Source organism: Protopterus annectens, chromosome 8.part0 (genome assembly GCF_019279795.1).
Source record: "Protopterus annectens isolate FY-2018-M chromosome 8.part0, PAN1.0, whole genome shotgun sequence".
NCBI classification, from domain to species: domain Eukaryota; kingdom Metazoa; phylum Chordata; order Ceratodontiformes; family Protopteridae; genus Protopterus; species Protopterus annectens.
The window spans coordinates 614683701-614709983 of NC_056741.1; the positions used below are offsets into that span (position 1 = coordinate 614683701).

Genomic DNA, 26283 nt, shown 5'->3' on the forward strand with positions numbered 1-26283 from the left:
ATTCAACCAAGAAATAATAATCCTTGGAGACTTTAATCTAGACTGGTTCATCTGATCCTCTGAAAACCCCTCTAATTTTATTAACCTCTACAACTTCTCTCAAACTATAAACTCCCCCACCCACATAGATAAACATAGCAACAAACACTCAATCCTGGACTGAATACTTACAACCAAGCCCAGCCTTGGTCACTAAACAGGCTAATAAAAAACTAGTAACCAGTTCCAACTCACAAACAGTAAAAGGCAGCTGGAGAAGTATGAACCGTCGCACTGAACAAATGATAAAGGCAACAAGAAGATCACACGAATTCCTGGTTTATTAATGCTCAATGCAAAATAACCAAACACACTGTCGACCTAGGTTTTGTCCACTTAATCAAGACTTCATCAGAACAATGAAACTCCCTGAGGATGACAATTTAAATACCGACCCAATGCATCAATTAACTCATTAAATATACATAACTGACTATTTACTACTTAAAATGACAATGCTAAATTTATACAAATACTATGTCTGTTTCACTACCAAAAATATCAAGTAAAAACAATTTTATAAAGCAGTTTTCATAAAAATATTTTATAAAAGCATATAAATATAAATATGCATGTGTGTATGTACTACAAAATACATAAGCTCAAAAAACAATAACATATTTTATATATATTAATATATATTAAAACCTGTAACCGTTATGCATTACCTCTTGCACAAAATATGTCTTAATTTTAAAATAGGAGCTATACTAATGCTGTCATTGATACCAGTGTGATTTAATGCATCCAGCCTTAGTTGCCATTGTAATTCACATATATCTAAATGGACGTCTAATACTTTACCCTGGATGTCTTTTTTAATTTGTTGAATAACACGAAATTTAAAACTGTGCTCTGCATATTCAGCAATATGCCTAGCCGATGCTTTTGTATTCTTAAAATGCCTAATATCCAATAAATGTTCTTTGACTCTTTCCCTAAATTTGCCTTAAAGTTTTTCCCACATAAAATGCGGGAAATACTGTGCATTTCGCCAAATACACCACATTGTGGGCATAACAGTCATAGTGTCCCCTAATCGGGATAAAACAATTTTTTACTATTATACTCCTACCTGTTTCCATTATGTATTTACATGTTGTGCACCTTCCACACTTAAAATTACCAATCCTTCTGCCACCACTTAGTTACATATAATGTATCCCTTTTTCCAAAATCTCTTTAAAAGATGTATCCCTTTGGAACACAAAATTGGGCATACCACCCATCTTTTTTACTATACTTTTATCCAACTGTAATAAACCCACTCACTTAAACCAATTAACATCCTGGTTAAAAGTGGTGACAGACATTAACTTGTCAATCTGCTTAGACAGACTGGTTTTCCTATTTTGATTAATCAGATTACCAGCATCATTGCCAAGAATAGACAGAGAATTGAAGTGTATGAGATCCAGTATATACAGGAAAACAACCTTTTCCAACTCCTATTTAGATTACAACAGCTGGCATCCTTAACACCAGAAAAAAATCTATTGTTAAGGGTCAAATGGTGAGGGCGGCCAGGATGGTGAGTGATGAAAAAGAGTTTATCGATGAGTTGGATTTCGTTATTGGGATGTTTCTCAGAAGGGGTTACCCTGAGATTTTATGTATTAGTGTTAAGGATGAAATTTTTAATTTAATTTTATTTTAATTTATCATTTGTTGACCGGGAAAATCCGACTAGGTTCCACAGAGCCTGTTTTCAGTGGAGGCCCGGGGAGAAATGCTCCCGATGCATGTCTTTGGAATGTCTTGGAAATCACGAGTAAAAGAGAAAATGGCATTTACAAGGCCATTTTAACTGGGGGTCTTGGCAATGATGCTGGTAATCAGATTAATCAAAATGGGAAAACCAGTCTGTCGAAGCAGATCGACAGGTTAATGTTTGTCACCACCTTTAACCAGGATGTTAATTGCTTTAATTGGGTGGTGAGGAAAAACTGGAGTTTATTACAGTTGGATAAAAGTATAGTAAAAAAGATGGGTGGTATGCCCAATTTTGTGTTCCGAAGGGATAAATCTTTTAAAGAGATTTTGGAAAAAGGGATACATTATACACAACTAAGTGGTGGCAGAAGGATTGATAATTTTAAGTGTGGAAGGTGCACAACATGTAAATACATAATGGAAACAGGTAGGAGTATAATAGTAAACAATTGTTTTATCCCAATCAGGGGACACTACGACTGTCATGCCCAGAATGTGGTGTATTTGGCAAAATGCACAGTATGTCCCGCATTTTATGTAGGAAAAACTTTAAGGCAATTTAGGGAAAGAGTCAAAGAACATGTGTTGGATATTAGGCATTTTAAGAATACAAATGCATTGGCTAGGGATATTGCTGAATATGCAGAGCACAGTTTTAAATTTCGTGTTATTCAACAAATTAAAAAAGACATCCAGGGTAAAGTATTAGACGTCTATTTAGATATATGTGAATTACAATGGCAACTAAGGCTGGATGCATTAAATCACACTGGTATCAATGACAGCATTAGTATAGCTCCTATTTTAAAATTAAGACATATTTTGTGCAAGAGGTAATGCATAACGGTTACAGGTTTTAATATATATTAATATATATAAAATATGTTATTGTTTTTTGAGCTTATGTGTTTTGTAATGCATACACACATGCATATTTATGTTTATATGCTTTTATAAAATATTTTTATGAAAATTGCTTCATAAAATAGTTTTAACTTGAGTTTTTACTTGATATTTTTGGTAGTGAAACATACATAGTATATGTATAAATTTAGCATTGTCATTTTTAGTAGTAAATAGTCAATTATGTATATTTAATGAGTTAATTGATGCATTGGGTGGGTATTTAAATTGTCATCCTCAGGGAGTTTCATTGTTCTGATGAAGTCTTGATTAAGTGGACAAAACCTAGGTCGACAGTGTGTTTGGTTACTTTGCATTGAGCATTAATACACCAGGAATTCGTGTGATCTTCTTGTTGCGTTTATCATTTGTTCAGTGCAACGGTCCGTACTTCTCCAGCTGCCTTGGTCACTAAATAGGCTGCCTTCCAGACAGCCCAAGTGACCCTTTACCAACCTTTCTTCTTAGGTAACATATATGTACCCTGAATAACATCATATTTAAACACATCTGCAGCAAAACAAAAAAAAAAACACTTCTCCTCCACCACATTCAATACACTTATTCAACAATGTGACTGGTCTCTTTTAAAACAACTGCAGCTGGACCTCACAGTTCAACATTTCAACCATACATTCCTTAATATATGCAATAACCTTGCTACCTTAAGAAAAATTCATGTCAAAACTAAACAATTACCATGGCTCACTAAGGACGTTACTCAGACAGAGAAACAGAGCCTGGTCACTATACCAAGGATCCAAAAACTAAGAAAACCAAATTTTATATTAACAACTCAGTAATCTGGCCAAAAAAGCAAATAAAAAATTACAAAAGTCATACTACCATATAACCCAACAAAAACACCAGAACAACCCCCAAAATGTTGGTTATGTATCAAACAACTTCTTAATCCAGGGAGATCCACGACCCCATCACCCAACTCCTTTAATACTACTGATAAAATAGCATCCCAATTCAATACACATTTCATTAACTCCATAACATCCCTCATAAACAATAATACCAGTGCACCCCTAACAGTTCCAAACATGCCAGGCTCTAACCATAACTCTTTTTCTATCAAGCCCATACAAACTAGCTAAATGAAAAAAACCTCCTACACAACTTAAAACCCTCAACTGTTATTCTGGTGTTTTGTTGCAGGTGATCTGCTCCTCAATGAATTTCTGAAACTATCTGCTTATTCCATCTCTTATCCTATCTCAATACTAATCAACCACTCTATTTCCAAACAATACTTACATAAGCTCTGGAAAATATCCCATATTACCTCCTACACAAAGGTGGCCTTTCTACAGACTTCTCAAACTACAGACCCATTGCTATTCTGCCTCCCTAGCCAAAATTCTGGAAATGCATCCATAAAAAACTCCTTGAATACTTACCTACGAATAACCTCTTATCCAGTTCCCAGCACAGTTTCATACCCAAACACAGAGCCACTACCACAATAATAAGTTTCACTAATACTGTAAACCTTCTCAAAAATCAAAGCCAACATGTCTTATCCATTTTGTTACAAAGACATTCATCTGGAACATTTCTTCCTGGGTCTCCACTGAAAATTGACTTGTTCCAAGTCAGACTTTCCTGGTAAAAAAATGTTAAATAAATACATGCATTTTTCCTTGATGTGTCAAAAATGTTTGATACAGTATCCCACCAAAGCTGCTCAATGAACTCTCATCATATAACCTCACCCACCCTTCTCTATTTTGGTTTCACAGCTATCTTTCTGACAGACAACAGTCATTAAAGTGGGATAACAATCTCTCCCCTCTCCTAAACCATCTCTGTTGGAGTACTCCAGGGTTCTATCCTTGGACCTCTGGTTTTCATCATATTTACCAATAACCTCAACACCACCACTCATCTAGCCTCCATCATACAATACGCTAATGATTCGTCCTTATCTGCTCAGCCCCTCCCCTTCTTGAACTTCAAGAGGAAACCCAAAGAATACTACACGACATAGAGAACTATCTCACTGACCAGCAACTAATACTCAACTCAAACAAAACAAAACTAATGCTCATCTCCAATATCAAACCTAAAAACAACCCCCGCCCCCACCGTCATTATCTACTCTTCCAACAACACTAAAATCGTACCTGTAGAACAAACAAAACTTCTAGGGGTATCACAAGACAATAGACAACTGTCTAAAATTTGACAAACATATAGCACTAACCATCAAAAAGGTGCACATTAAACTTGGCTTACTCTACAGAGTCAAACCATACCTTATCAAACACTAGACTATCCACAGCCAGAACACACCTACTATCCAACCTCCTACAATCTGCAAACATCCTTACCAATTTTAGAAAAACAGACTTAAATAAACTACAGACCTGCTACAATAAAACAGCCAAGTTTGCTACAAACCAGCCACATAGATCACACCACTGCACTGCACTTCACAAACTCAATTGAATTGAACTATCCAACCTATTATCCCTGAGCCAACTAACCATTGCTCACTCCATGATCTACCAAGCCAAAAACTACCCCTGCCCTCATAGACCTAGTTTAAACAAACACCAACTGCAGATCCATAAGGTCCTCTGATAAACTATTACTAAAAGTGACTAAATCCAACAACTTTGGGGAGTCCCTGTTCTCTAACAAAGTCTCCAACAGCAGGAACTCAATACCCCCGTCACATCCTAAACACCACACATGCGCACAAATTCAAGCAGCTTCTGAAAGAACACCTAACCTATCATTGGCTATGCTCCTGCTAGTATCCTGGCTAATTACACCCCAGTTCCTACACCAGCCCCATATTCCAGCTGTAGTGTCCACCACCAGGACCCTCTTTTATTATTGATGTTTTTTACTCGAGTAGCGACAATTATTCTAAAGTTGTAAAAACATATTCAGCAATAACCTCAGCACCACCACCCATCTAGCCTCCATTGTATAATGCACTGATGATTCCTCCCTCATCTGCTCAGCCCCTCCCCTTCTTGGACTTCAAGAAAAACCCAAAAAGCACTACATGACATAGAAAACTATCTCACTGACCAACAACTAATACTCAACCCAAAAAAACTAATGTTTTTTCTCAAATGCTTAAGGAAATTGCGTTTTCCCTCTGTGTCTCACCACTGCATCAGCTTCTTCATGCAATACCTATAGATTACATTATGCATGTTCTTTAGTCTACCTGCACTTTGTCAAATACCTGTCTGGTGTCACACGCACCTATATTCCCTCCAACATATTCTATGTTTGGACTACACCCTGAATTTGTTATAAAGTAAATCTATACAGTTTTGCCCGCTCTGCTACTTTGTGATACTTTGCTGTGTGTACAATTCTTAAATAACTTCTATTTTTACTAACTTGGCATTTATGTTAATTGGTAAAGCAAAATTATTTGTAACGTATTCCTAATTATGTTTTTTATTCTGCTGTAATATGTGTTTTTTCATCATGTTTATTGCGCTGTATTCATTTGATATTAGTTGGAGCTTTTTCCCTAGGTCTCCATTGAAAATGAGCTCCTGGCCCAATCGGACAATACCGATAAACAAATGTAAAATAAAAAAATCTTAGATGTCATTGTCAATGTTTAGTTGTACTGGATTGTACTGGAGCTTTTCTCCCCAATCCTCTGTTGAAAATGGGTCCTGAGTCCGGTTAAACATTCCTGGTAAACAAAAGAAAGAAAGAAATCAATCAGTCAATAAATATATCAGTAAATAAATAAATAAGCATATCTACATTAGCACCCCAAAGACAGGATTACATCTTATAAATAATCCTGCTGCACTCACCTGCACACCTCTAGCTCTATTCACCCCACATTTTTCTGATCATCAGTGTATATAACCTCATTCACCCCAAACTTTTCTGATCATCAGTATATAACTTCATTCACCCCAAACTTTTCTGATTATCAGTATATAACTTCATTCACCCCAAACTTTTCTGATCATCAGTATATAACTTCTTTTCAGGCTTGTTGGCTGTTGGTGAAGCACCCTCCAAGAGGAAAAAACGCTGAGAGAAGAAGGGAGCCACTTTTGAGATTTTAAGTATTTTTTCTCTGTTTATTTGCTAAGTTTTTCTGCATAGCTGCCTAGCTTGAGCATTTTCTGGCTTGTTAAACTTGATTTCTGTATTAGTAGCTGTATTTAGAGCACAACCAAAAGCTGTTTGCTGCATTTCCTGTTTGCACTTAATTTTAAATCGTTTTTTTCTTAAAACTTGCATATTTTCTGTCCTTGACCTAGCACTCTTGTGGGGTCATTTACTGCCCTGTTATAACTTGATATTACTTGTGAACCTCTGCTATCTCTGTAAAACAAAAACAAAAAAAATCTTGCTTTTTTCCCACTTTTCTGAGAGTTAAAAAGTTCAGTTACAGGCTTGCTGTTCCTGAACTGTTTGAAAGTTTCTGTGAGGCCATTTTGGTTGGGCTGAAGGAGGGTCTCTGTGTTCATCAGTGGCAGTGACTAACATTGAGCAGCATCCCTGGCCCCCGGAGAGGTGGTTACTGACTTGAAACTGTAGTTTTATTGGCCACTAGGGGTCATTTCCATAACTCCTTCATCTTCCTCTCTTAAAACCTAGTTGCCTCGTGGTTTGAGCGTCTTTTCAGGCTTGTTGGCTGTTGGTGAAGCACCCTCCAAGAGGAAAAACGCTGAGAGAAGAAGGGAGCCACTTTTGAGATTTTAAGTATTTTTCTCTGTTTATTTGCTAAGTTTTTCTGCATAGCTGCCTAGCTTGAGCATTTTCTGGCTTGTTAAACTTGATTTCTGTATTAGTAGCTGTATTTAGAGCACAACCAAAAGCTGTTTGCTGAATTTCCTGTTTGCACTTAATTTTAAATCGTTTTTTCTTAAAACTTGCATATTTTCTGTCCTTGACCTAGCACTCTTGTGTGGGGTCATTTACTGCACTGTTATAACTTGATATTACTTGTGAACCTCTGCTATCTCTGTAAAAAACAAAAACAAAAAAATCTTGCTTTTTTCCCACTTTTCTGAGAGTTAAAAAAGTTCAGTTACAGGCTTGCTGTTCCTGAACTGTTTGAAAGTTTCTGTGAGGCCATTTTTGCTTGGGCTGAAGGAGGGGCTCTGTGTTCATCAGTGGCAGTGACTAACATTGAGCAGCTTCCCTGCCATCCGTGGAGGTGGTTACTGACTTGAAACTGTAGTTTTATTGGCCACTAGGGGTCATTTCCATAACTCCTTCATCTTCCTCTCTTAAAACCTAGTTGCCTCGTGGTTTGAGCATCTTTTCAGGCTTGTTGGCTGTTGGTGAAGCACCCTCCAAGAGGAAAAAACGCTGAGAGAAGAAGGGAGCCACTTTTGAGATTTTAAGTATTTTTTCTCTGTTTATTTGCTAAGTTTTTCTGCATAGCTGCCTAGCTTGAGCATTTTCTGGCTTGTTAAACTTGATTTCTGTATTAGTAGCTGTATTTAGAGCACAACCAAAAGCTGTTTGCTGAATTTCCTGTTTGCACTTAATTTTAAATCATTTTTTCTTAAAACTTGCATATTTTCTGTCCTTGACCTAGCACTCTTGTGTGGGGTCATTTACTGCACTGTTATAACTTGATATTACTTGTGAACCTCTGCTATCTCTGTAAAAACAAAAACAAAAAAAATCTTGCTTTTTTCCCACTTTTCTGAGCGTTAAAAAAGTTCAGTTACAGGCTTGCTGTTCCTGAACTGTTTGAAAGTTTCTGTGAGGCCATTTTGCTTGGGCTGAAGGAGGGTCTCTGTGTTCATCAGTGGCAGTGACTAACATTGAGCAGCTTCCCTGCCCCCCGTGGAGGTGGTTACTGACTTGAAACTGTAGTTTTATTGGCCACTAGGGGTCATTTCCATAACTCCTTCATCTTCCTCTCTTAAAACCTAGTTGCCTCGTGGTTTGAGCATCTTTTCAGGCTTGTTGGCTGTTGGTGAAGCACCCTCCAAGAGGAAAAAACGCTGAGAGAAGAAGGGAGCCACTTTTGAGATTTTAAGTATTTTTTCTCTGTTTATTTGCTAAGTTTTTCTGCATAGCTGCCTAGCTTGAGCATTTTCTGGCTTGTTAAACTTGATTTCTGTATTAGTAGCTGTATTTAGAGCACAACCAAAAGCTGTTTGCTGAATTTCCTGTTTGCACTTAATTTTAAATCATTTTTTTCTTAAAACTTGCATATTTTCTGTCCTTGACCTAGCACTCTTGTGTGGGGTCATTTACTGCACTGTTATAACTTGATATTACTTGTGAACCTCTACTATCTCTGTAAAAAACAAAAAAGAAATCTTGCTTTTTTCCCACTTTTCTGAGAGTTAAAAAAGTTCAGTTACAGGCTTGCTGTTCCTGAACTGTTTGAAAGTTTCTGTGAGGCCATTTTTGCTTGGGCTGAAGGAGGGGCTCTGTGTTCATCAGTGGCAGTGACTAACATTGAGCAGCTTCCATGCCCCCCGTGGAGGTGGTTACTGACTTGAAACTGTAGTTTTATTGGTCACTAGGGGTCATTTCCATAACTCCTTCATCTTCCTCTCTTAAAACCTAGTTGCCTCGTGGTTTGAGCATCTTTTCAGGCTTGTTGGCTGTTGGTGAAGCACCCTCCAAGAGGAAAAAACGCTGAGAGAAGAAGGGAGCCACTTTTGAGATTTTAAGTATTTTTTCTCTGTTTATTTGCTAAGTTTTTCTGCATAGCTGCCTAGCTTGAGCATTTTCTGGCTTGTTAAACTTGATTTCTGTATTAGTAGCTGTATTTAGAGCACAACCAAAAGCTGTTTGCTGAATTTCCTGTTTGCACTTAATTTTAAATCGTTTTTTCTTAAAACTTGCATATTTTCTGTCCTTGACCTAGCACTCTTGTGTGGGGTCATTTACTGCACTGTTATAACTTGATATTACTTGTGAACCTCTGCTATCTCTGTAAAAACAAAACAAAAAAAAAATCTTGCTTTTTCCCACTTTTCTGAGAGTTAAAAAGTTCAGTTACAGGCTTGCTGTTCCTGAACTGTTTGAAAGTTTCTGTGAGGCCATTTTGCTTGGGCTGAAGGAGGGGCTCTGTGTTCATCAGTGGCAGTGACTAACATTGAGCAGCTTCCCTGCCCCGTGGAGGTGGTTACTGACTTGAAACTGTAGTTTTATTGGCCACTAGGGGTCATTTCCATAACTCCTTCATTTGTCCTCAGAGGAGTTGTTTAAGGCAGTAACTTGTAGTTTATTGGTCATTTTGGGTCATTTCCGGTCTTTTCCAGCCCCCTGCTATAAAGCACGCTTTAGCGCGCATTAGCTGATTTAGCCGATTTAGCGGAGTTGCTACCGTTGCACACTAGGGCAGCGGCGGTTAAGCAGGTTTAAACTATTCGGCTACCTAAAGTCCACTCTTCAAATTTTCCTTAAAACTACCTTCCTCGAACTATACTACTGATCTAATCAGCGTATCCTATAATTAAAAGATCATCTCTACTTGACTCCAAGTAGACTATTCTCTATCTTTAAACGTAGCACTTGCTCCTATAGTACTTATTACCTTGATACGGCACTCTTGTCATAGATAGTACCCCAAAAGGCAACCCCCACTTCTCGGTCACCCACGCCCCGAATCTTTTTAAAGTTTTTTGTCTATTCCTTCTAGCATGTCGAGGGATCAGTTGCTAGTGTCCTCTCCTGCTCAGCTGGTTAACCTGAATATTGAGGCAATGTTACAATTGCCTCATGTACACAGACAACCCTCTCCTCCTCCCACAAAACACAAATACATGCGAGAGATGCAACTATACGGCCAAACTGGAGGCTGAGCTCTCTCAACATAGGACTGGCATGACCAGTCAGGAGGAGAAGGTTACCACACACACTATAGACCCAGTCTCACATAGTACCATTACAACCTCAAATCATACACATAAACACACAAAGACATACTCGGAGGCTCTGATCAAAAATCTACCAAAACAGCAGAGGCCACCAAAGCAGACACCCAAACAACCACCACCTCAGAACACAACACCTGCAACACATAGACCTCACAGTCAGAGTGTCAAACAGTCACAGCCCTTAAGGCCAAACACAATGCCAGACACACTAGTCATTGGTGACTCCATAGTCAGACACACTGACGTCCCGCTCACCAGACTGAGTAAGGAGAAGGTCACAGTAAGCTGCCTGTCGGGCTAGAATCCGCCACATAACGCAAGCAGTCAGGTCTCCCAACAGCAGGTGCAAATATGACTCACTCATAGTCCACGCTGGTGTAAACGACCTGAGACGCACCTCCTTGGACTACATGAAAAGAGACATTGAGGAGCTCTCTGATTATGTAGCCCAGGCAGGTATGACCCTGACCTTGAGCAGTATCCTACCTTCACCAAGAATTATGCCACAATACAGAGATAAGATGATCAGCTTTAACAATTGGCTTAAACACTGGTGTCATTCAAAGGGGATCCAGTGTCTGTCTGCCTGGGATGACATGCTGGACAAGCCACGCTGCTTCAAGGGACGGCTTGCACCTGTCACCCTGGGATTCCGGATATTGGCAAAGGCTCTTGCCACCCCATAGTGCCTTTTTAGGCAAGGCTCAAATTCTAAACCTACCACCCTAGAACACAAAAAGGAAAAAACTAAGGGTAATGCTGCTCAATGCCAGAAGTCTAAATCTCAAAATGCACGCACTCGAGGCCCTTCTCAGTATGGAGAACATCGATGTCTGTGCTGTGACAGAAACCTGGTTCAAGGCTCCTGAGAGCACCCCAGCGCTATCAGGTTTTACCTCATATCATGCTCCGGCCCCAAAATCCGGACAATACCAAGAAAGGAGGGGGTATCCATATTCATCAAGGACACCCACACCTCAAGACTGGTGGCAACGCACGATGCATCGGAGACCATCCAGGTGCAATTAACCATAGGCAAGACTGCTCTGCAAATTGTAGCATGTTACAGGCCACCCTCACAAACTCAGGAACCTCACATGGCCTTCCTGAAAACACTAGAGGGATAAATGTATCACCAAACACCATCATACTAGGTGACTTCAATTACCCTAATATAGACTGGGAACACTACTCAAGCCCAAACACCCTAGCCCAAAAGTTCCTGGAATTCATAAACTCAAATGCCATGGAACAACTAGTCACCATCCCCACAAGAGGAGATAACATACTTGATCTCATCATCACGAACATGGGAGCACAATGTTCAACACCGGAGGTGTACCCCTCACTGGTGAGATCAGACCACAAACTAATCTCGCTGGAGGTCCTCATCCCACCCCACCTGAAATAAAAAGACCACAGTAAAGAACTTCTCAAAAGCCGACTTCACACTTCTAAAGACTAGTGTGGTCTCCTTTAAGGCCCCTGAGCCAGCGGAAAACAGTACTCAAGCCGCTGAATCACTTACAAATGCCTTCTACCAGCACCTGCAGGACTGCATGGATAAGGCAATCCCAAGCAAAACAAAGACTTTTTGTACCAAAGGCAAGCGTCCAGTCTGGTGGACCCCAGCCATAAACAAACTCTACAACAAAAGGAGGAAGCTACTACAAGATAGAGCAAAATCCTTAAAAGGTAAGACACCCTTGATCACTATAAGTAAAAAACTAAGAGCTCTCATAAAATCATCCAAAGCAAATTTCGAGAGAAAAATAGCTAAAGACTCAAAAGACAATCATAAGGCCTTCTTTAGCTATGTTAGAAACCTGGGAGGAAACTCCCAGATATGCTCAGAGCTAGTTCAAAATGATGTGAAGATTACTGATCCTACAGACATTGCCAACATACTGGCTGACAGGTTCAGTGCAAACTTCTCCCCTCCCCAAAAGGAGAGATATCTATACCAAACGATTGCAGCCCCCAAACATCTCCAGCGCCCAAGTGAGAACTGCTCTCTCCAAAGCAAAAACACAGCATCCATGGGACCTGATGGTGTCCCCGGCTGTGTGCTCCATGAACTCAATGAGGAATTAAACCCACAGCTAGGACAGCTGTGTAATCAAAGTCTTACCTCTGGATACGTACTCCAGGAGTGGCGCACTGCAACTGTGGTACCACTTCACAAAGGTGGTGCCTCCACCGACCCTGGAAATTACCGTCCCATTAGCTTGACAAGCCTTATCTGCAAAGCCATGGAGAGGATCATAATGGACCTCATAAATAAAGACATAGGGAATTTGCAGACTTTGGATCCAACCCAGTTTGGCTTTGTCAAAGGCAGATCATGCCTTTTAAACTTGGTTGACTTTTTCGAAACAGTCACCAAAGCCATTGATGAGGGAAAGGCAGTCCATACAGCCTACCTCGATCTGGCTAAGGCCTTCGATACAATACCCCACTCGGGTATCATTGAAAAACTCATCAGCTTAAATGTCAACCCATACATCACAAGATGGGTTGCAAACTGGCTGAGTGACAGAACCCACAGGGTCAGAGTTGCTGGTGCCATGTCAGACTCAAAGCCTGTCACAAGTGGTGTCCCACAGGGCTCAGTCCTGGGCCCACTCTTGTTTGGCATCTACTTTTCAAGTACAAGCAAACACAGGAGGGTTATGGCTGACAAAGTTTGCAGATGACTGCAAACTGGGCCATAGTAGAAAACACATCTGACACAGATATCCTTCAGAAGGGTCTCACAGAAACGGATAACTGGTGCCAGAGCCACGGCCTAAAGTTAAATGCCAAAAATGCATAGTCATACCCTTCGGGAAAAACAAGGTTACCCCTAGCTACCAAATAGGTGGCAATCCACTGAGCACAGAAGAAGTTATCAGGGACCTGGGGACCCAGGTTGATAGTAGTCTGTCATTCGACACCCATGTAGCTAAAGTAGTTAGGAAGACCTTCTACATTGCCCACCTTATCATGAAGGGATTCTCATCTAGATCAAGGGAGGTCATAGTCTCCCTTTACTCATCACTCATCAGACCAATGATTGAGTACAATGCCCCATTCGGAATGTATCTGACCCGACACTTGCAGCAGCTGGAGAGGCCACAAAAATTCCTCACCAAAAGGATAAAGGGTCTCAAAAATCTGTCCTATGCTGCCCGACTGAAAGAACTCCAGCTCTATTCAGTCGCCACCGCTTGCTCAGAGGTGACCTTTGCCTAACATACAAGGCCATGTCAAACCCAGATTTGATGAATATGCTTCACCTCAAAAATCTAGATCCATCAGAGCCACAAGGGCGGAGACTTAAACCTTGACACGGCTATTAATAGGACGTGCTGGAGGGATAGATTCATCACCCAAAGACTCCCTATGCTGTGGAACAAAATCCCGGTACATGTGAGGCAGAGCACCTCGCTGGCCTTGTTCAAGAGAAATCTTGACCAATGGATGGGAGATCGCAGATATACCCCAGGGATTACCTCAGTGTCACTGCTCGACAGAGGCACAGCAAAATAATGGGTATAGTTCCCCATACTAAAGGGGTGGCATAAGCCACAAAACGATGGGCTAGGCTTGTAAATGCCCTCGGGCAGATAGCCTAGTATGAACCTATGAACCTATTCACCCCAAACCTTTCTGATCATCAGTATATAACTTCATTCACCCCAAACATTTCTGATCATCAGTATATAACTTCATTCACGCCAGACTTTTCTGATTATCAGTATAAAACCGCATTCACCCCAAACTTTTCTGATCATCAGTATATAACCTCATTCACCCCAAATGTTTCTCATCATCAGTATATAATCTCATTCACCTAAAACATTTCTGATCATCAGATATAAGCTCACTCACCCTGTCCACATTATTCAACCTTACTTCTCAACTACCGACCAGTCAGATTGTATCACTAAACAATCCAGTTCTTACTTTCTTTAATCAGTGGCTTCTCTTATGTAGGACAGTTTCCTGTCCTACCTCCCACACTTACATATATCATTTCAAACTATACCTACTTCTACCATCAAACAACTACTCTACAAATCAAAACCCACATCCCTTGCCTCAGATAATCTATATTTCAAACTAGCAGCAGACACCATAGAATATACTATTTCTTTTTTACCAATTATATACCCATCAGTATATATTTCCCTTTATCAAAGTGCTTGAAAAGTCATTCAGAGACAACTATTCAGTTTCTTTCCAGATAATAATCTACTCTCTCCCACACTGCATGGCTTCTGACCTCATCTTAAAATGTTGCTGTAATACTTTGGAGATTTTCTCCACTGGCCTATTCTGAAAACGGGCACCTACCAGTCAGACTTTCACATTAATCAAATGTCAATAAATACATAAATGAAGTTCCAGAGACTCTTTCTACATTGTCCTGGATGCACAATGCATTAAATGATTGTCCAGGTAGACATGAGCTTCCTCTGGGTTTAAGAAGTGCCAAGTACAATCAACCATGTTAATATACAAAGTGACAAGAAATGTTAGCTGGCTTTTCCCTCTAACCTCTTTAACCCTTCTGATGGAATTTATACTTAAAGAAAAAAACATTCCTATAGTCAAGGACAACTCTCATGCTCCTGTGAGTTTAAGTTCAGAACCCAGGAATCTGGCTTTTTAAAGTAAACATTCTTGATCGTCATAATCCAAAAAATAAACAATCATATGCTTTGGCCATTTGTTAGGAGCTTTCTTGACATAATCCAGTGGGCCTTTTCCAAGACTGTTGGGTAGACTAATTCCAAAGCCTTGGTTTATTGTTTATTCATAAAGGATAAGTGGGCACCCCCTTTCTCACCCTCTGGTATTCCAATACAAGTTGTTCTGACAACTGTGATCCTCCAATTGATCTATTTTGTTACCCATGACAACTGATTTATTTTGCAGATCCATTGTGCAGAATCAAAAGTTCCTTTTTTGGCTGATAATGTCCTGCCCCGCTTCATGATCACTGCAGTGACTTCCTTGAAAAGCCTTTTCCTGTTTCAGTGAGACTTCTTTTAGTTGTGTGGTATCTTACAAAACATCTTGCATCACATTTTTAGGTTTTTTAAGTGCTTCTGTGAACTATCTGTTGTGTTTTCAGTCACTTGTGTTGCAGTCACTATTCTGGATGCAGTTGAAGTGTGTAGTAAGGTAATGGTCCTGTTTTTTTAGAAGTCTAGCTATCTCCAAAGATTGAATAAGGTAAATATTCTCTATATGTATTTAGCAAGCCAAGTTCAGCTAAATATTGAGGGAATTTGCAAATTGTAAAGAACTTGGCTATTACAAATGTCTATCATCATGTTTTTATGTGCTTAATATTGGTGGAATACAAGATACGTTAAGGTACATATGACAGCCCAAAAGTGGGTTTTTGTGTGGAAAGACTTGCCATTCAGTGAAAAACTGTATAATGACTGCAGATTAACCACAAGTGCTTCAATATCACCACAAAGAGAAAGTATAATGCGTATTCAGCAGATAAAATCAAAATAAATTCAGATCTGATGAAGGCATAGCCAAAAGCACTTATCCTGTTTGTTTTTGAGGATTTAAATCCTGTTGCTTTTTTTTTTTTAAAACAAGTTTATTGTTTTTAACATACAAGAAAATATCATAACAATTTTATACAAGTAATTAAAATAGGTATGATTATAACATTCAACAAAACAACCAAAGTATTTACAAAGACATCCACTACAATCAGATCAATTGATTTAAACTAAAATACCATGTTGTTGAAGTTAAGATTTGTTTAACAAGTTTTGTAAATTATCCCATACAATATAATAAGACGTTTTTCTAGTAGTTCTTAACTTCACTGTATTCAATTCCATATGGCACACTATATTTATAACATTTTTAAATTCATTAAACGAAGGAGGTGTATCTGAAATCCAATTTCTAGTTATTATTTTTCTAGCCACTGCTAGGATAGACCATAACAAGGGAAGCTTAACCTTTTTAACACTTTGAGGTACAGGTGTGTTAAATAATATAAGAGATTTAGAAATAATAAAATTATCTGTAAAAGAGCCTGCAAAATTCATTAATTGACTTCCAATATTCTTTCAATTTTATACAGTCATAAAACATATGAGCCCAGTGTGCATTAATTTCTACATTACATCTTTTACATAGATTATCTTTATTATTTATTTTATTCATCATCAAAGGTGTATAAAAGGATCTATGTAAAAATTTCCATGTAAAAAGTCTCCAGATAATGGAAGACGTAGTTTTATAGGCAGATTCCAATATATATTGTTTATCTTGTTGATTTGGTGGATCACCATTAATGGAAATGAAATAATTCCAGTAGGTATCTACACATCCTGTTGCTTTGAAGGATTCTATCTGTTTATTATTAAATTGTGTTGATTTTATTTTGATTTTATCTGCTGAACAAGCATTCTGTTCACTTTGTGGTGATATTGCAGTGCTTGTGTTTAATCTTCAGTTTTTGTTTTAGCACTGCAATCTTCAGTGGTTAGTGTTTCTTATTTGTTTGTTTAAAAACTGCATAATGGTATGCTATAAATATAAACAATAAGGACAATTATGGTTTGATCTGAAACTCACGAAAAATGTATACCTGATGCACCATTAGTTAATCCCAGTGTTGACATGACTTAGAGAATGTATAAGTTACTAATGAAGTTTTTGAGCAGAATGTTAATGCTTCACTTAGTGAAGATGAACAATTACCTAGGGAACAAGATGACAAAACTAGTATTAATACGGTTAGCATTATTACAGACACTGCTTTAAAAACTAAAGGTGTTATAACTGGAAATAGGCTAGGAGGAAACAGCTGTTTGTGAAACTTATTTGCACATAAAAGGGGAAATATAACTTTTCAATTGCTTCTATAAATATTAATAGTATTACTCAGAGAGGTACATTCCCATTTTACATTTGGTCTAGGCACAACCGAAGATGCCATTAATCTTCTGGATGTAAGACTACATTCTTATAACCTCAAACTGCAAGTTTGTCAATCATGAGGATTCAGGTCATTTGGTATTTGGGAAGTCAGAATTGCAAAGATATTGCTGAGTTACTGAATTCAAACAATATTGAACATTTAGATGTTTATGGTATCATAGCAGAAATATTAGTAATATTAGATTGTAACGTTATAACCATGGAGCTAAGTTAGTGATTTTATATGTGAGCATCATATGACAAAAACAAATAAATTGTGTAAAGACATTTGGGACTAAGCATGGATGTAATAATAATAGGAGATTGAAACTGCGATTTAGAAGGGAAAAATAAGAAAAATGTAGGGATGTTTTATTGCATAAGAATATCAAAAGAGATTTTTCTTTAAAATTGGGTGAGAAAATATCTTATACTTGTAAAATCTGTTTCTCTGCGGGAGAGAGACTAGGACTAGTTTAATCTAGCTAGGGGCATTCCTGCAAAACTGTTATGGCTGATTGGATAGCTTTCTGTTCCTCTACCTTTAATAGCCACTGTTTTAAATCAGATATACCTGTTTGCTGAAGCTGTTCTAAGCAGCAGAGAGACTGACCTACTGCCGACTGTGATATTGGGAAAATAAAAATATTTATTCTCAATTATCTTCTGCAATTTTGATTTAATATCTCTGTAAGCTATGCAACTTTTTTTCCCACGATCCCCGCACAGTTCTTGTGGCGGTCTTAAGCATTGGTGGCTTTGAGTTGCATACCTCTGGTATAAAGTTGATACTGGTCACCCCCCAGTCACATTGTATCAGCTTATTCTACTGTTTATAGTGAGAACTTAGCAAAGGCCCACCCCTCTAGTGTCTGAATACTGAAATATCTGTCTTCGCTTTCTACTAAAAAAAAAAAAAAAAAAAAAACTGTTTCCTGCTTTTCCTGGAACTAGTGTAGTCCAGATACAGATTTGCTCTATCCAGGACTGTTTGTAAGCTTCTGGGCAGTGGCAAAAAGTCTGCTCTTCAATTTTTCCCTTAGACCTGCTAGTTCTCTCCTCTCCTGCACTTTTGCTAGCTTATTAGTCTAGCACTTTACCAAATTTCTTGTAGCAATTATTGTAGCACACAAAAGTGCTACCAGCACTAAACATTCTACAAGGAAACAGCTCCAGTACATATTATTAATGCCCACCCCTCCAGGCATGTCTAAAGGTTAGTTCCCTGTACTTTCTGCTATTAACCTGGTGAGCTTGGGCATCCTGATGCAATGTAGCAACTGCCTCATGTACACTGACAACCCTCTCCTCTTACCTCCCAACATTCAAACTTGTGAGAGATGCCCTTATATATCCAAATTGGAAGCCACGCATTCTCCAGCCAAGACCGGATTAGCTGGTCAGGAGGAAAAGGTCAACACTTCCACCACACCACATGGAACACATAGCCCTCCAGAACACACACCAGCACTGCCTTCACATAAAAACACAAACCACACACCATCCTTCGTGGAGGCTCTCAATAAAAATCTACCCAAACAGCAGAGACCTCTAAGGCAGAAACTCACTCCATCACCACAACACAACACTAATCATGAGACACATAACTCTCCTAAATAGTGTGCCACTCAACCAAAGCCCCTAAGGCAAAACAGCATGCCCAGCATACTAGTCATAGGTGACTCAATAGTGCACACAGTGATGTCCCACTCACTAGGTTGAATAATGAGAAAGCAACAGTCAGCTGCTTTTCAGGTGCCAGGATGTGCCACATAACACATGCCCTCAGGTCCCTCAACAACAGGTACAAATATGACTTTGTCATTATACATGTGGGTGTGAATCACCTGAGACTTACCTCCCTGGACTCCATGAAAAGAGACATGGAGGAGCTCTCAGATTATGTATTCCAGATGGGTATGGCCCTAGCCTTGAGCAGCATCCTACCATCACTCAGAATGATACCACAGTACAAGCAGAAAATGATTGATTTCAACAACTGGCTAACTTTCTGGTGTCAACGGGATCCAGTATCTGTCTACCTGGGATGACATGATTGACAGACCTTCATTATTTGCCAGAGATTGTCTGCATCTGTCACCCCTGGGCTTCTGGATACTGGCCAAGCCTCTTGCCATCCCTATAGTGCCCTTTTTAGGCAATGTTCCAAAGACCAAATCACCACCATAACAGCTACAAACAAATGCAATCTGAGGGTCATGCTGTTCAATGCTAAAAGACTAAACCTCAAAATGCACTCACTCAAAGCACTCCTTAAAATGGAGAACATTGACATTTGTGCTGTAACAGAGACCTGGTTCAAGGCAGCAGAAAGCACCCTGGCACTACAAGGCTATAACTCATTCCACACCTTTTGGCCCCAGAACTTGGACTGAAGCTCCAAAGCCGGTGCTGTTTTCATATTCATAAAGGATGCACACACCTCCAGACTGGTAGCCCAACATAACACACAGAGATACTTCAGGTGAAGCTAACACAGGGTAAGACAATCATCCAGGTCATAGCCTGCCATAGGTCCCCAACCATGACCCAAAAATCACACTTCACTTTTCTAAGCACCCTGGAGAATATTAGGGTCCAACCTAACACTCTTATACTGGGTGACTTCAACTACCCCTCCATTAACTGGGAAAACTACTCAGATACCAATACACTTGTCTGTTTCCTGGAATTCATTAATTCCAATGCCCTGGACCAGCTTGTTCTTACCCCCCACTAGAGGAAGGAACATTCTTGACCTAGTCATTACTAACATGGTTGACCATTATTCTATACCAATAGTCAACTCCTCCCTGGTTATAGCTGACCACAAACTAATCACCTTGGAAATCCACCCCCCCCCCAGAAAAAAAAGGTACCACCATGAAAAACTTCTCCAAAGCTAACTTTGGGCTCCTAAAAACAGAGGTGGCTAACTTCACGGCAGCCATCCAATTGGAGAACAGCTGCATGATTGCTGAGTCATACACTAATGTCCTGGTACGAACACCTACACAAATGCATGGATCTCGCCATACCCAAAAGAACCAGGATGCTCTCCTCCAAAAAAGGAAGCCAATCTGGTGCTCCCCTGCCATTAACAAACTCTACAGCAATAGGAGGAAACTGATGTGAAATAAGGTGAAGTCCCAAGACTGGAAAAACTCCCTCATCAGCCTCAACAAAGAGATGAGATCCCTCACCAAATCCTTTAAAGCTAGCTATAAAAACAGAATTGCAGTAGATAGTAAAGACAACCACAAGGCCTTCTATAGTTATGTAAAGAATCTCCACAGCAATACCCAGATTTGCTCAGAGCTGTTGCACATTGGCACCTTGTATACCGACCAAACAGATATTGCCAATATACTGGAAGACAGATTCAGTGCCAACTTTACCCCTCTTCCCCCTCCAAAGGACCAATCACAATATCAGTAGATTGCAAGGCACCCAGTATTACTGCACTGCCCAAGGCCAAGAATACAGCTTCTATGGGACCTGACAATATCCCTGGCTGTGTTCTACATGAATTACAGAATGAACTGGCACCTCACCTGTATGCCCTGTTCAATTACAGCCTCATCTCAGGCTTTGTCACTACCAAATGGCACACTACTACAGTCATCCCTCTCCACAAAGGAGGAGTGACTACAGACCCTGGGAGCTATTGTCCCATTAGCCTGACAAGTCTGATATGCAAAGCTATGGAATGCATCATCATGGAACTAATAAAGAAAGATATAGGGAATCTCCAAACTCTGGATCCTACACAATTTGGTTTTGTGAAGGGTAGATCATGCCTGCTCAAACTGGTCGACTTCTTTGAATCAGTCACCAGAGCTGTGGATGAAGGCAAGGTAGTTCATACAGTCCTAGATCTGGCCAAGGCCTTTGACACCATTCCCCACTCAGAAAACATAGAAAACTCACTAAGCTAGGCATCAACCCCTATATCACTAGGTGGGTTGCATACTGGCTCACAGATAGAACCCACAGTGTGAAAGTAGCTGACTCCAATTCAGACTGCTGACCAGTCATGAGTGGAGTCCACACGGTTCAGTCCTGGGTCCTCTCCTATTTGGTATCTACTTCTCTGAAGTCCAGGCCAACATGAATGGACTCTGGCTGACAATGTTCGCAGACTGTTGCAAGTTGGGAGCCATAATTAACTCCCCAAGTGATGCAGGCATCATCCAGAAAGGCCTCACTGAGACCAACGACTGGTGTCAGAACCATGGCCTTAAGCTCAATGCCAAAAAATGTGTTGTCATCCCCTTTGGGAAAAACCCAGTTCCTATGAATTACCACATCGATGGTAGTCCACTGAACACAGAAGATGTCATAAGAGATCTGGGAACACAGGTTGACAGCAACCTCTCTTTTGACCATCACATTGCCACTCTGGTCAGAAAGTCCTTCTATGTGTCACAACACATTACTAAGGGTTTTGCATCCAGGAAAAAAGAGGTCATTGTCTCCCTCTACTCTTCCCTCATTAGGTCAATCATCAAGTACAATGCCCCATTTGGCATGTACCTCACTAGACAACTGGAGAGGCTGCAAACGTACCTCATAAAGAGGATCATAGGTCTTAAACACTTCTCCTATATGGACAGACTCAAAAAAACTCCAACTATTCTCTGTCTCATATCGACTACTTAGAGGCAATCTCTGCTTGACTTAAAAAGCCATGCCTGACTCAGTTCTGTTAGAAATGCTACATCTAAAGAAATTCCAATTCCTCCACACTACATGCTCCAGAGACCTCAACCTCATTACCACAATCAACAGAACAAGCTGGAGGGATAGGTTCATAACCTAGAAATTGCCCATGCTATGGAATAGACTTCCCATACATGTCAAGCAAAGTACCTCACTGGCCCTCTTCAAGAGAGATCTTGATAAGTGGATGGAAAATAGAAAATTCACCCTGGGGATCACTCCAGTTGCTCTACTCGAAAGAGGCACTAGGAACTAAGGTCGGGTGGCACAATGCCAGAGTAATCCTATGGGCTAGGCTGGTAAAGGCTCCAGCGCCATTAGCCTAGTACACACCTATGAAGCTATGAACCTAAATTCAAGTACTGAAGACATAATTAAACTATATTATTCATAGTAATTCTTTGAAAGAAATACAGTCTGTATCTAAATCTAGAGGTTTATCAGATCATATAAATATGAAGAATATGGAGAAAATGAAAAGTACTTAAACTGGAAATGCTATAAAATATGCAATGGGTTTATGTAGAATACTATAAGTTCTAAAAGAACAAAGGAGAAAACTATGTAATGAAGGAATGCAACCTTTGAAAATTTACATAATGGATTGCTGGGTAGCATATGAAGAGTTATATAAAAGAGTGTATATAAATATTGGACGAGAACTGATGTCAGAAGAAAGAAGGGAAAAAAATGTGTCAGCATTATGAAGTTTGTCTTTTAAACACAGATACTATAAAAAAATATAGTTAAAAGACTTGAAGGAGTACAATGAGTTATGGGTTTTATAAAACCAAAATACTTGTTTAAAATAAGCCATGTACTCTAACGATGATAGTTCTTTGATACTAAAAATTTGAATCTACAAATATGTTAAATAGAGATTCCCTTTCAGTACTATATTATTTGGTTTAGTGATTTTATTTATTTTTTATTTTACATTTGTTTACCAGGAAAGTCCGACTGGACACAGGTCCATTTTCAGTGGCGGCCTGGGGAGAAAAGCTCCACATTACAATACAGTACATGAGAGTAAAAAGAAGTAGAACCTAAATATATATGGCATATATACACATCAGGACAACATGCTAGTGATTAACAAACATACATATATAGCATATATACACACAACAGGACATCATGCCAGTGATTAACATTTCTTACAGTAGACAATCAGAGGTATATATTTTTTCTTTTGCAGTTATGTAAGGTAAATGTATATGGGTTTGGAAGCTTTCAGGGGAGAAACTGTTTATACATAGCTGTACCCTGACAAATTCTCTTGGTATGGATTAGCCTGGTGAGTGGCATGATCATAGCCAGTTACTTAGATTGTGGGTTTTCAGGAGGTTTTTGAATTGACTAAAGGAGGTGGTAGAAGTTATTTGGCTTGGCAGTGTGTTTCAGGTTTTGGCAATGGTGTTGGCAAAGAGGGACTTACCAGCTTCGTTTTTACGTTTGATGACAGTTATGAGGTTCTGATTACTAGATCTTAAGGGTCTAGAGGGAATGTAGGGCTGAATTAGGTGCTGAAGTGCTAGAGTTATCTCAGAAAGGTAGTACAGTTTGTGTGCTATAGAGAGTTGATTGAGTAGAAGTATATGAGGCAACTCAAGCCAGTTGAGTTGCTTAAGGGATAGACAGTGGTGAGACCTATATGAGGCTTCAGTAGCAAACTTGGCAATCTTATTGTAGCAAGATTACATTTTATTTAGATCAGTTTGTCGAAGATTGGTCAAGATGGGAGAGGCATAGAGGAGGGTGGATAGAAGATGAGTCCTTGCGATGGTTACTTTGATATGTTTTGTCATAAACTGTCTGTTCCTGTAGAGGAGACAAGTTTTTTATTAACTTTCTTAATGATTTGTGCTATGTAGATGTTGAACCTCAGGTTATTGTCTATTTCTACACCTAGCAGTTTAGTGTGTGTGGTTGAACTGATTTGAATGTTTTCTTTGGAGTTAATGGTGAAATTATTATTTAGGGGAGGAGCTCTGCCAGGACTGAAAATAATTAGTTTATTTTGTTTGGGATTAAGAAGAAATTTGATGTTAGTGAACCAAGTTGCGGCTAGTGTGAAGTTATTTTGGGTAAAGGTTTGCAGTTCACTAAGGGTAGGGGCAGCACATATGAGGGTAGTGTCACCTGCATATTGTACTATTGAGGCAGTGGGAGAGGGTGAAGAGATCTGATTAGTAAATAGAGAGAACAGCAGTGGGCCAAGGATGGATCCTTGAGGGACTCCTATGGTTACTGGTAACAGGGGAGACAATTGGTCCTGCCATAGGACTGCTTGCTGATGGGCAGATAAGTAGCTGTTGAACCATGATATAGAGGAGGGATTTATAGTTAGGGTGGATAGGGTATCAAGAAGCAGACTATGGTTTGCCATGCCAAAGGTTTTTGATAGGTCTAAGAATATGGAAGAAAAAAATAGACCATTGTTTCTGTGGTGGTTAACTATGTTGGTGAATGATATTAGTGCTGTCGTGGTGCTATGGGAAGGTCTAAAGCCATGCTGTGATATGGAGATTATGTTGTTATTCTGAAGGTACTGTATTAGTTGAGTATGACCAACTCCTAATATTTTGGATAAAAGTGATAGGATTGCTATTGGGTGATAGGTGGTGAGCTCTAAGGAGTTGCCTCCTTTGTGCAGTGGATTTATATATGATGTTTTCCATGAGGTGGGGACTTTGCATTCTTAGAGAGATCTGTTTATGAGAATAGAGACAGGATAGGCTATAGCTTCAGCTGAGATCCAAAGGAAGTCTGCTAGCAGCTTATCAGCTGCTAGAGTGGATGATTTTAGTTTACCAAGGTGTTTAGATATTGATTTGCTGGATACAGATGGAGGTAAAAATTGTGGCTATTATTTTGTATATTGGGGTGGGTTGTGGTAGTTATTGGTGTGGAGCTGCTAGTACTATTTTGGGCATTGGAAAAGGTCTAGACTGTTTCGGTAAAGAATTTGTTAAACTGAGTAGGAATGTTTTCATGGTTATTTGGAAGCACAAGGGTTGGAGTTGTGGACTTTCCTGGAGGCAGTATACCATTTATTGAGGCCCAGAATTTTTGTGGGTTGTGAGCATATTTTTCTTGCATGCTGGATTTGTCTAGTTTGATTTATTGTAAAACGTTTTCGCCTCAGTAACAACAGAGGCTTCATCAGACAACGAAAACACCAGTAGCAATCAATTTAAACCTGTAAAAAGGAAATGATGTCATTTCCTTCGGAATCTTCATTCCATTTTACTGTAAGTCAAATACACTTTCTTGTATACGATATCAACATCTATGATTCACATAAAAGTGTACTAAAATTCACCCTGTCATAGAATGGTTTTAATTTGATAAAATATATATATTAAAAGTTATATAAAGGACATGTATATAAACGAACCATTAATAGAACATTAAATAAGAAACTGACCAACTCTCATTGATGTACAGAGAAACATGACCTCACCATAAAATTTAAAAATGTAAAAGTGATACATTGAGGTATCATAACCATAACTGTGTTATTTATACACATTTTTCTGCGTAGAGCAAATTTCCCTTTCTTAACCTATATTTTAAAAAAGGTTCAGACAACAAAAAAAGAAAAAAAGTCATAAAAGGTAGTGAAACCACTACCTTAAATAACTTTTATATTTCAGTACTGCCAGAATATTACATGCCTCATTCAGCCCTGGGTAAGAAAAGGCATCCAACAATAATTGCCATTCCAATTCTCTAATTTCAAGTAAAAGAGGTTGTGGCCCACCTCTGATGCCCACATTTACACAGTCTATTCCCATAAAACAAAAACTGTGCCCAGTATGGTTTAAAATATGTTTAGAGAGGGCATTATCGCCCTTTTTGTTTCTTATAGCATAATTATGTTGGTAAATACGGTTCCGTAGTCTACGGTCCGTCTTACCAACATAAAATGCAGGGCAACAGTTACAAAGCGCGAGGTACACCACAGATTTAGTATTACAGGTGATCTTATGTTTGATGGTGTATTTATTACCATTAACTGAAAAAGAACACCCAACTTTTAAAAGTTTGCACCAATTACACATACTACAAGTGAAGGTATCATTTTGTC

General features: G+C 39.2%; 1 protein-coding gene across 1 annotated transcript in view; it reads left to right on the plus strand.

Annotated features, from left to right (window-relative positions):
* Window positions 1-26283, plus strand: part of LOC122808948 (NF-kappa-B essential modulator-like) — a gene marked incomplete in the record, with an annotated part of 2932895 nt that overhangs the window by 2202339 nt on the left and 704273 nt on the right.